The sequence below is a fragment of the Canis lupus genome, chromosome 18, assembly GCF_011100685.1.
Source record: "Canis lupus familiaris isolate Mischka breed German Shepherd chromosome 18, alternate assembly UU_Cfam_GSD_1.0, whole genome shotgun sequence".
In the NCBI taxonomy this organism is placed as follows: Eukaryota; Metazoa; Chordata; class Mammalia; order Carnivora; family Canidae; genus Canis; species Canis lupus.
This window is the reverse complement of record NC_049239.1, coordinates 8,740,043-8,750,191: the sequence shown is the minus strand read 5'-3', so window position 1 is coordinate 8,750,191 and position 10,149 is coordinate 8,740,043. Positions and strand designations below refer to the sequence as shown.

The 10,149-nt window shown below is 42.0% G+C and overlaps 2 long non-coding RNA genes across 2 annotated transcripts; both read left to right on the top strand.

Annotated features, from left to right (window-relative positions):
* Positions 1 to 324: 324 nt before the first annotated feature.
* LOC119864099 lies at positions 325 to 4,764 on the top strand. The gene is made up of 3 exons (XR_005372902.1): positions 325 to 517; positions 3,695 to 3,732; positions 4,691 to 4,764. It is a non-coding gene; the product is annotated as an uncharacterized LOC119864099 (long non-coding RNA).
* Positions 4,765 to 5,419: 655 nt separating this feature from the next.
* Positions 5,420 to 9,220, top strand: LOC119864098. The gene is made up of 3 exons (XR_005372901.1): positions 5,420 to 5,863; positions 6,658 to 6,714; positions 7,812 to 9,220. It is a non-coding gene; the product is annotated as an uncharacterized LOC119864098 (long non-coding RNA).
* The last annotated feature ends 929 nt before the right edge of the window (positions 9,221 to 10,149 follow it).

Genomic DNA, 10,149 nt, shown 5'->3' with positions numbered 1-10,149 from the left:
TTGAGAGCCACAGTAACCCAACAGGACAGATATTGTTCTAGCACCCTTTTACACACAAGAAAACAGAAATTCGGAGAGGTTAAGCAATGCGTTCGAGGTTAAATGGCTAGGAGGGCAGGATGAGTCAGGATTTGAATCCAGGTCTGCCTCTTGGATTCTGCACTCTCCCCTGGCGGCTGTGTTTTACCGATAGATTTATGAACCATGCTGTAGACTAGCCAGGGGGTACTTACTATTTAAATTATTTGTATGGCACTTCGTGTTTGCAATGTGTTTTACAATTGTTTTTATTACTTATTCCTATTTTATAGCTGGTCTCAGTTTATAGCATGCTTTCTGCAACAACAGTTGGAAAGGAAAACAAACACAACCGTCTCTGCTTTGCCGGATGGAGTCACTAGGGATATTCACATGAGCATCAGCCATATTGGAAGACAGCGGTTACGTGCATTTCTGTTCTTTGCAAACCCACTGGTGGCTGGCACAGTCTAAGAGAGAGCACAATACCGTCTTCAGTGTAAGCAAAGCCCACTCACATATTACCAAGTGTTAGGGCAGCTGAAATGATAGATCACTTTCGGTCCTTTTAACCAGGGACTTTTCATTACAGAATGTTTAACGATTTCTGTGGTCTTTCCTGGCCTGGTGGGGGGCAGAGAAGGGGAGCCCCATAATAATCATTACTCAAAAGCCTGAAGTTCTCCTTTTCTTTCTCTCTTTCTTTAAGAGATATCCAGGCCTAGGCCTTTCTTCACAGAGATAAAGACAGAGGAGGGGCAGCCTGGGTGGCTCAGTGGTTTGGCGCTGCCTTTGGCCCAGGGTGTGATCCTGGAGACCAGGGATTGAGTTCCGCATCAGGCTCCCTGCATGGAGCCTACTTCTCCCTCTGTCTGTATCTCTCATGAATAAATAAATAAAATCTTAAAAAAAAAAGGCAGAGGAGGACATAGGATCACCCTGGGGGTATCATCTTGAAATGGGAGCCAGGAAAAACAATAGGACGCTGCCGTGTCCTTCTCCAAAAGTACTGGCATGCCCTAGCAGATGCCAGAACTTCGCTCACAGTCACACTTGGGTCATCTCTGGAAGAAGGCTTAAAGGTTTTGCTTTTTCCTCCAGGCAGAAAGATGAGGAAAGAGCGTGAGGGGAATTCTCAGTTCCTCCAATGTTGCGACCAACTTCCTCACCGCCTTCATCAGTGACTTCATCCCCATCCTTGTCATTATTCACAATGTCTATAGTTTGAGCCATTAATTTGCCATATCCTGAGCGAAACCTAAAGTAGTATTCTTATTTTGCAGGTAAGGTAAGAAAACTGGTTTCCTGAGGTTATGGCACACATACACCACACGTGCAGCATGCTCATGGGCACCCACCCACCCACACACACACCACACACACAAAATATTTTGGGGCATAGTGCATTTCAAGAATGTGCTGCTTGCTGAGGATGCTGATTTTAGCAAAAAGTGTTAAAAGATTTTGTATATCACATTTTTAAAAAGCCAACAGAAGAATATGTAAGTGAATCCCCTGATTTCCAGCTTCTAGAAGCGGCTGCATTCCTTGGCTCATGGCCCCTGGCCAGCAATCACATCACTGACCTCTGCTTCTGTCATCACATCGCCTCCTCTGAAAGCCTCTTCTGCCTCCCTCTCCCCCTTATAAGAGCCCTTGTGATTACTCTGGGCCCACCTGGGTAATCCAGGATAATCTCAACTCAAATCCTTAACTTAATCACATCTGCAAAGTCTCTTTTGCCAGATAAGGTAACAGATTCACAGGTTCCAGTGATTAAGACGTGAACATCTTGGAGGGCCATTTTTCTGCTGAAACCACACCTGGTTTTCACATAGCAACAAAGCTCCCTAGAGACAACTCAATGAAACTTACCAAAAAAATGAAAAGGGATGGTCCATTAATTACTAGGGAAACATCTAATAAATCATGGTATCTTAGTGCTGGGAAAAACTCTGCATTCTACTCTTGGTTGCAGAGATGAGCAGCAGAGATCCAGCGGAGGCAGCCCATTGTCTGGCAGGTACATGGTCAGGCAGGAGTAGCTTGGCACCGGGACCCCGACTTCCAGCTTCTGGCTGGTGCACCAGGAAGATCTGCATTTGTTCTTATAGCTCAAAGACAGACTGCTTATCTGTATCTTGGGAAAGGTCAAGAGATCTGTGAAGAAATCTCTGTAGGGAAGTGGGCTTTTCAGTCTGTGGTTTTGAGATGGCAAAATTCTATAATGTCTCTGCCAAAAAGTCATTTAATCACTTTTATTACCAGAAAAGTTACTGAGCCATCCACATAATAATCAGACATTGTAGTTTTAAATGTGGCAGAGGGTAATTAACAGGTATCTCTATTTAGATCTCCCACCTTCCTTGGGGTTTATCTATGCCACTGATGTTTGAAGACCCAGCCAAGTCTGCTCTGTGGGGAGACGGGATACAGGTGCCCACACTCAGTGAAGTTCACACAAGCTCAAGGCCACTCTGTGTGTGTCATTAGCTTATGAATGTTTCTTCCTTCAGTGCTTTCCTATATTTACTGGGATAATTACTTTAGACATAAATTTAATCTTAGAGGCCACATATTTTTGCTACACTTTTTCATGGTCAAGTTGGTTGATCATCATCTCAACCCTTTTATCTCATAACACAATGTGCACTGGAACGTTCCTCAAAGATCCTTTACGTGAAAAAAAGTTTAGGACCTGAAAAAGAGACATAATGGTCAATGTCGTGTGCAGGTAGGTGTCCTTGAAAAGTAACTCCAAAGCCACTAGGAATTGACAGAGAAGCGGAGACCACATGCAGTCCGACATCAGTACTGTTTTCTCTGCGAATAGGGAAGAGCACCTGGGAAGAACTGACAAGACCATGCAGACATTATTACATTCTGAGATTTTTTCCTCCTTTCCCTAAATCGGATACTTTTATGCTACTGGAAAGAATTCATCAAAATGATCCAGAGACCAAGATGGTACACTGGAAGATGTTTCTCTCTCCCTCCCATTCAGCCTGAATAGAAAAACCTACCTCCTCAGTGGGAATGAATGGCACCCTCTCCTACTTCTCCCTTTGTGCTCAGTGCTTTTGTGAGAGCAGTTGTCCTGCTGTCTGACTTGTATTCATGCTACCTGGACAGGAGAGGGAAGCAAGGACTTTACTTCACCCCTTTTGCGGAGCCAGTGATGGATACATTGGGTTCGATTATAGGTAATATCAATATAGGATGGGGCACCTGGGTGGCTCAGCGGTTGAGTGTCTGCCTTCAGCTCAGGTCGTGATCCCGGGGTCCTGGGATCGAGGCTTACATCGGGCTCCCTTCAGGGAGCCTGCATCCCCTCTGCCTATGTCTCTGTGTCTCTCATGAATAAATAAATAAAATCTTCTAAAAATATATCAATATGGGATGATGACTTCTACTCTTTAGAATTTTTTAATGTGTTCCTTCCATTTCTCTTACCAAAATTAGTTAAAGGATCCTTGAACTAGGGCCTCTTACACTGTGAGTGCTCACTCATGCTCTTCAGTCATTTTATTTTTATTTTCCCATCGATTCTTTTTTTGTTTTTTGTTTTTTTTTTTTAACAATTAGAATGATAGAATACAGTATTGGCCATAGCACTGGGAGACTTGACCTCTAGTCTTACTCTACCACTAAGGAGCTGTGTTGTTTCCATCTCCAGGCCCAAGCTTCCAGTTAAGAAAATAAATGAGTGTGTAGGTAAGTCCATAAGAAGATTGATGGATGGTTCTTAAGTATGTAGAGCTGCTGACTCCTCTGAGAATCACGTATGGACTGTCTACCTAAATACATACATATAGTCTTTGGACTAGATGCTGTTGAAAGTCTCTTTCTGCTCTATCAACTGTTGTTATGGCAGATACTAGGACCTGGGTTAATTACTTTTCATGTTTTGTCTCATTTCCTGTTCATCAGAAACCTAGGAGTTAAGTATCATTATTTCTTTTGTTACCACTTTTTTTTTTTGAGAAAAGAAAATGAAGGCCCAGGGTCAGCCAGCTCATCAGGGGTAAAATGGACCCAGGAGCCTACAGGCTTGGGAAGCTTCTGTATACAGGGCTTGCTGGTGGCTAGGAGGATAAGCTTAAATCTAGAAAATTATACCATACATATTAAGTTTCCAGAAAAGGGAACACAGTGTGATCTATCTATTTTAGTAATTTTGGCAAAAATCGGACTGGTGGATGGCATTAGAACTTGGTTTGTTAGCCCACATCTGACAACCAGATTTACCCAAGGCTTATTGGATACTTCAAATAGCATTTTCAGGAATGGTTTCCCAAACTGATAATACAGATTGATGGATTTCCATGACTTATACAAGGAACAAAAGGAGAATGGAATAAATGCAATAAAATAGTCATCCTTACCAACATTTTTTTTTTTTCTGCAAAGATTCACTCTGGATTGTATTTACGCAATCACATATTTTAGAGCAATTTAAAATCAAAATAGCAGTGTATTTCCTGGGTAATCCCATCAAATGAGTGATGAACCAGGTCATAGGAGGAAGGTTCTTACCCCTCTAGTGAACCAAAATCTATGTTTGACTTTTCACTCAATTTTATGTTTCTCTTTGAAAAGTTAACTAAAACTTGTGATAACTAAAACATTTCCAGATGTCTGAATTCTTTTCTATTTGCTTGTTCCCTAACAGGGACAGAAGGATCAGAGGCAGTGGCCAAAGGGAGAGGTAATGATGGGAGGCTCCTTTTGGTGGAGAAGACTGAGCAGACAGGGGCAGTTCCCTTCTATTCTTGCTGCCGATGACCATCCCCAAGGGACTGTTTCATCGTCGTCGTTGTTGTTTGTCTCCTTGTTGTGTTTTTTTTTTTTTTAGATCTCTTACTGAAAGTCTCAGTCTGGTGTCTCCTACAAGGTGGTGGTGACCTAAGAATTATAACAGCTGGGAGTATCCCTAGGGGACCTGAGATCTGAAGCTAGATATTATTAAATCAGAGGTTTGGCCTCCTCAGTTACCATTATGTCCTTCCTTACCTCCCCTTTGCTCATTTACTTCCTGACACCTCACTCTAAATTCCAATCAATTACATACAGAATCCTGGACCATCATCTAATTTGAAGTTGGGATATACAAAGCTAAGATGTAATGAGAAACAGATAACCCAATGACTACGCAATGAGCAACATCAGTTAAAATCTGCAAAGTGGGTTCTTTTTTTTTTTTTTTCTTTTTTACCAATGGCTTCCTATAACCCTGACTTCTTGATTTGGGGTTTGCTGGTGGGAAAATGATTCTACTTGGGATTTAGACAACTAAGATTCTAATAGGGGGTCATAGAATCAGAGTATATAGAAGTATGGCTTTTAATGTTATTCCTTAGAACTGGAAGACACCTTGGGCCATTTACGTAACAAGATACCTTTTATTTATCCATAATAAGGAAGCTATCTCTGGAACCACACCTTGTAATCTAGTAATGGCGCGGGGGATGGAGGGTGAGAAAGAAAACGAGAGAGTGGTGATTCAGTTTCCCCATCTAGTAGAACAGAGACCCAGGCAATAGAGAGAATGTCTTGACAGCATTCATCAAACAGAATAAGAGGAAGAAGGAAGAGATGGATATAATGCCCACCTCGGAACTGTGTTCCTTGCAGATGAATCCAACAGTGGACATGAGCCTTCAGGCAAAGTAGCTACCTTCCTTACCACATTTCCCGATATTTTTAATAAGTTCATGGTTGTATGTATTTTTACACATACACACCCAAAAAGCACTGAAGAATGAATATATCTGTGTTTGTTGCTGAGGATACAAAAGCAAACAAGAGACCATTCCTGCCTTCAAAAAGTTCACAGTCCAGTCGGGTAAGGAGACCTCCATTACTTACTATTCCATACTATGTGATCACTGCTATTACGGAGTTAATGTAAAGGGTAAGTCAAGGAAGTCTAGGGGAAGGAGAGGTAGAGATGTAAGCATGGCTTACTAGAATATACAACAAAAAATAATGCATCATTTAAAATGAGATCAATACCTATAGAACATCTAGGAATTAATCTACCAAGATTTACTAAAGTCCTTTGTGCAGAAATTTCCATAAGTCTATTAGGAGATCTAAAAGAAAACCCTGATAAATATTTATGAAAAGGAGGCCTTACTACTGGAAAGATTCAATTGAAAACCACCAAATTAATCCATAAATTCAGTGACATTCCAAGCACAATTCTAGCAGGATATCAGGGGCATAGAGAGAGGGTTTGACAAGCTCATCTTAAATTTTATGTGAAAGGATAAGGTCTGTGTTACATCCCACCAGATATGAAGATACACGGTAATGTCAGAGCAATAAATAAAAGATGTGTTATTGGCCATGGTGCACACTTATAGACCACCAGACCTATAATTACGTTGCCAAGTAGGCTGAACTTGGTTGGATACCATCAGGAAACAGCTGTATTTCTCTCTCATCTCCGCCTCCCGACAACACTCTACTATCTCTCATCCTGGCCCCTTGATGATATCACAAACAGGTCCCCACTTCCTGGGTAATTTCACTCCAGGTTCAGATATTAGGAAGGTAGATCAATTGTGGCACATATTAATTAAAAAGTCTGTCTCATATCTGATTAGCAGTTTTTCCTTTTCCTTTTCCATCCAGTTCAGATCCGAGAACCTCAGGCCTGAGAACCTCCATGACTCAGAGAAAAGTTTCCAGGTACATGGTCCCCAAGGAATAGGCAACCAAATGTGGTGTCTTGAAGGCAGAGCAGCAGGAGAACGAGCTCTACCCCCGGCACCGTGGAGCAGGCCTGCAAACCCGGCTCTGAGCAAAAAGGCACCAAACAGATTTGGGTTTATACGCCATGCCACTTCTGCACACTAATAACACATTTAGGAAACCAAACAGAGTATGTTTTCCAAACAGACACACATGTGTTTAAGGCCCTCACACAGCAGAGGATGCGTACAGCCATGGGAGGGTGGTGGCGGGGGGTGGTGGGGGGTGGCAGGTGCTGTCACAGAGGCTGTCAGGAGGAGCCAGGTGGGGTCAAAGGGACGCACTGAACACAATCCACAGGTAGTAGAGAGAAAAGGCAATCCAGAAGTGTCTGTGTGATTGAGACCGCTCCGTGGGAGGGACACCGGTGGGGTGAGGGTCCGGTGGCCAGGGTGGCGCAGTCAGTCATGCCCAGGGCTGTGAACGCATCGTGACTGTCCCGTGCCCTGGCCACTGGACACTGCCGGATCAGTGCACCTCCAACCTGCAAATCCAGGAAATGCCTGGAAGCTTACCTGAAAACACCAGAGCTTGGAACGTGACCCCGGGGACCCCAATTCAGTGACACAGTGCTTGTGGGTAGCAGCTGGCACAGGTGCCTTCCACAGCTCCACTCGGGACTTCAGTTCTTTGGACATACATGAGAAAAATATGCATACACACAAGGTATTTAACTGTTTACGAATATAAATTGGTGCCTTACCAGACTTGGCATGGCAATTATTTAGCCCTCAGAAAACTATCTTCACATATCCTCAGGGACTTACAGTGAATCTTAACGCCAGAACTGCTGTGGACATGGGGAGCATTCCAGAAGGCCTGAGCGGATTTCCCCGTGGATAGCTATAGTGTTTATGGCCAATATAAACTGTATCCTGAATGTGTTTGCTCTCCAGCTCCCTCTCTTTTTTTCTAGAATGTTTCATGGGATTTCTGTGCTTTAGAATAGACTTTGGTAAATACTGGATCTCATGGAGTTTTCCAAGCGCTTGGTGAAAAGACCCTTTCTTTTCTTACCTTATCTCTTTGTCTAGTTTCTGCCACGGTGGAACACCTGCAGGCGTCTTAGGATGTCCTCTTGTCTCCAGCCTCCCTCTGCTTTTGGTCAACACTGCCCATTCTTCGTCTTCTGGTTGACCTTAGCATGGCTACCTTCACCCCCTCAACGCCCTCCTGTCTTCACCAGACTGGTTTTGGGTGATCCTCTGAGCCTTCTATAGTGTTCTCTGTGTGCTCTTTCACAGCTCCTGTTACTGACTTTGCTCTCAGAAGTAGTTCATGTGCTGACACAATTATAGAGCAAGATACAATTAATTTCAAAGCAATTTTCAAAGAATTGCGAAGATGCCCACATATGCAAATTAGTTAAATATTTAAAATAAAGAGATAATAAGGGACAGGACTGATCTGAAAGTTTTAACAGAGGAGGTTTGACCTCAGTCCCAAAGGAGTTGCCACAGTAGCTCTGCAGCAACCAGCCTGGAAGATTAAGGGGCTGGTTGGCCATGAGCCAGTGATGTGGATTGTAAGTCATTGCCTCTTACCAACTAAGTGATCTTGGAGAAGTCATTGACCTGTGTGAGCCATAAATACATCCCTTCCTGTCCTCAAATTCAGTGACTCTTCAGTGTTTGAACTCCTCAGGTCCATCATGGGTTTTGTGGATCAGTTTTTTGTTGTTGTTTTGTTTTGTTTTGTTTTTGTTTTTGTTTTTTAAATTGAGACAACATATGCAAGAATGACAATCTTTTGTCAGGTTAGGACATTTAAAAAATTATAAGATATGACACTAATATTTTATTAAATAAAGGATATTTTAACATCCAAACCAAATTAAGTAGAAAAATTTATTTTAATAAAAGGGCATGTGTACATATATAGGTAAATATAAACAAAACTCCTTATGCGCTGATACTGTTGTTTGCTAAGTTTGCTGCAGTGTAGCAGAAAATATTCCTAGCTGAGGATGAGCAGGGGATTAAAAGGTGATTGCTGATGTTGAGGGCAGGAGCCTAATCCCAGGGCACAGTGTCAAGAGCTAGGAAAGAGTTGGAGGCCTCATTTACTGACCCCAGTGGAAGACTGGAGTCTCTTTCTCCTTGAGGCACTCATCAGGTGAGTTGGAAGAGTTTTCTAAACATCATGATGAAGCCAGGAAACACTTTCCTACTCATTAAACTTCTCATATGAGTTTAATACATTTATTTACAAAACCTTTAGGTAGTGCTTTGTAGTAATTTCCGTGGCGTTCTAAAATACAGCAGTCTATGGTGATTCAGGAAGCAATGATGATTTGTATCAATTTAATTGTCTCTTTTGATACTTGATATCCACAGCAAACATCTTGTTCTGCTTTGTTCTCTGTGGCTAGTGTTACTGTATACATCCCATATGGGAGTTAAGGTTGTGGGTGAATGAATGAAGGAAAAGGCATTCAGACTAATCTCATGGGGCAGAAATAGTGAAGGAATGAATCACAAGAGATTGGAAAGGTTTTGCTGGGCTTGAAGAAGAGCTAAATCTGGCAAGGGATGGGGGGAAGAATCTTCAAATTCTTTTATTCCCACAAAATGTTAAGGCACTTGGCTTTCACTTGAGAATTTTGATATGTTAGGTGAAGATGAGAAAGTTGATTTTTTTCATATATACAATACACAGTCTTGATTGGGGGAGTTGAGTGGTTATCTTGATTTTGAACTTGTTTACTGCTGGAAAATAATGGCTTCCTGTTTTTGACAAGGGAGTAACATCAAAAAAGGTTTACAAATGAAAATTAAAAGGTTTCTTGGACAGCAAATACACCAGCAGTATTTTGGAAATCCGTCCTAAGAGAATCTGAAAGCAGAGTAACTGTTCCCTGAAAGGCACATGAGCTTGGTAACTAATGTGAAAATTGTTTAATAAATGGCAATTTAGTCTAAATACAGCCTTTTAATGAAGGGTAGGAATGTCCTCTAATAGCCAGCTCCATTCATTTTGTTTTCAGCTTTTAGGGTAACACAAAGTATGAGGACAAACTATTTCCCTGTGGCAGTCAGTCTTAACAAAAATCTATGGGTCTCTCTAGAAAAGGTCTCATTTAGTGGGAAGACAAATGCTAAGATTGGTTTGAGTTTCAGGAGTTTGATGCATCTTTGTATACACTCAATTATGAATTTAGGGTCTGTGATGGGCTAGCTTCTGAGGCTTCAGAGATGAACAAGACATGGTCTGTCACCTTATGAAGTTCAGAGTCTAGAGCAGGGGTCAGCAAACATTTTCGTAATGGACCAGATAATGAATAGTTAAGGGTTCTGAGCATAGGCTCTTTGTTGCAATTACTCAACTCTGCATTGTTCTGTGAAAATAACCATAGGGTAACATGAGAGCAGA